The sequence below is a fragment of the Tenrec ecaudatus genome, chromosome 9 (assembly GCF_050624435.1).
Source record: "Tenrec ecaudatus isolate mTenEca1 chromosome 9, mTenEca1.hap1, whole genome shotgun sequence".
Taxonomy (NCBI): Eukaryota; Metazoa; Chordata; class Mammalia; order Afrosoricida; family Tenrecidae; genus Tenrec; species Tenrec ecaudatus.
In genome coordinates, this window is record NC_134538.1 from 30033765 (window position 1) to 30035076 (window position 1312).

Here is a 1312-nt window from a genome sequence, read left to right on the forward strand (position 1 = left end):
GCAATAGAGACTCTGTAAGGTAATTGGACAGTCTCTCTCAGGGCCACATGGAAAGGATGATAAATCCAGGGTCTGGTATGACACTGATGAACCACATAATGTCTGATAGTTCTTTAATATTTCCTTCCTATACTATTAAGGTTGTAATTTTTTACCTCATTAATCATGTTCGATTTGCATATGTTTATTTGTATATTTAAGATTGTTCCATACAAGAAAGTCAAGATAGCTAACCCAGCAGAAATCATAACAGGGGTAATGGTTCTCAGAGGGGTGGGGGAATGGGGAGCTGATAGCATTGGTGATTGTGTAACCCCACTCCATGGGATTGAACAACAGAATTGTATGTGGATGGATATATTGATCTGTGTAAGATAAGTCAATAAAACCATTAGAATAACAAAAAAATAAAGAAATAGGAGCCTGTAGGAGGCCTAATAGGGCTTGATCAAGGGCAATGTAACCGAGAAGAATTACTGAAATCCAAATAAAGGCTGAACATGATAGTGGGACAAGAGGAAAGTAAAAGGAAATAGAGGAAAGAACTAGGAGGCAAAGGGCATTTATGGAGGTCTAAATAAAGGTATGTACATATGTAAATATATTTATATATGACAATGGGGAAATAGATCTATGTGCATATATTTATAGGTTTAGTATTAAGGTAGCAGAAGGACATTGGGCCTCCACTCAAGTACTCCCTCAATGCAAGAACACTTTGTTCTATTAAACTGGCATTCCATGGTGCTCACCTTCCCGACACAATCCCTGAAGACAAATTGGGTGCATAAGCAAATGTGGTGTGGTGAAGAAAGCTAATGGTGCCCAGCTATCAAACGATACACCATCTGGGTTCTTAAAGGCTTGAAGATAAACAAGCGGCCATCTGAGAAGCAGCAAAATCCACATGGAAGAAGCATACTGGCCTGTGTGATCATGAGGTGTTAATGGGATCAGATATCAGGCATCAAAGACCCAGAACAAAAAATCATATTGATATGAATGGGGGGGGAGAGTGCAGAGTGGAGACTCAAAGCCCATTTGTAGACAATTGGCCATCCCCTTACAGAAAGGTCACAAAGAAGAGATGAGCCAGTCAGGGTGCAGTACAGCACCGCCAAACATACAACTTTCCTTTAGTTCTTTAATGCTCCCTCCCCCCACTATGATCCCAATTCTACTTTACAAACCCAGCTAGACAAGGGGATGTACACTGGTACAGATAAAAGCTGGAAACACAGGGACTCCTGGACAGATAAACTCCTAAGGACCAATAATGAGAGAATGAGAGTAGCAATACCAAGAGGGGAAG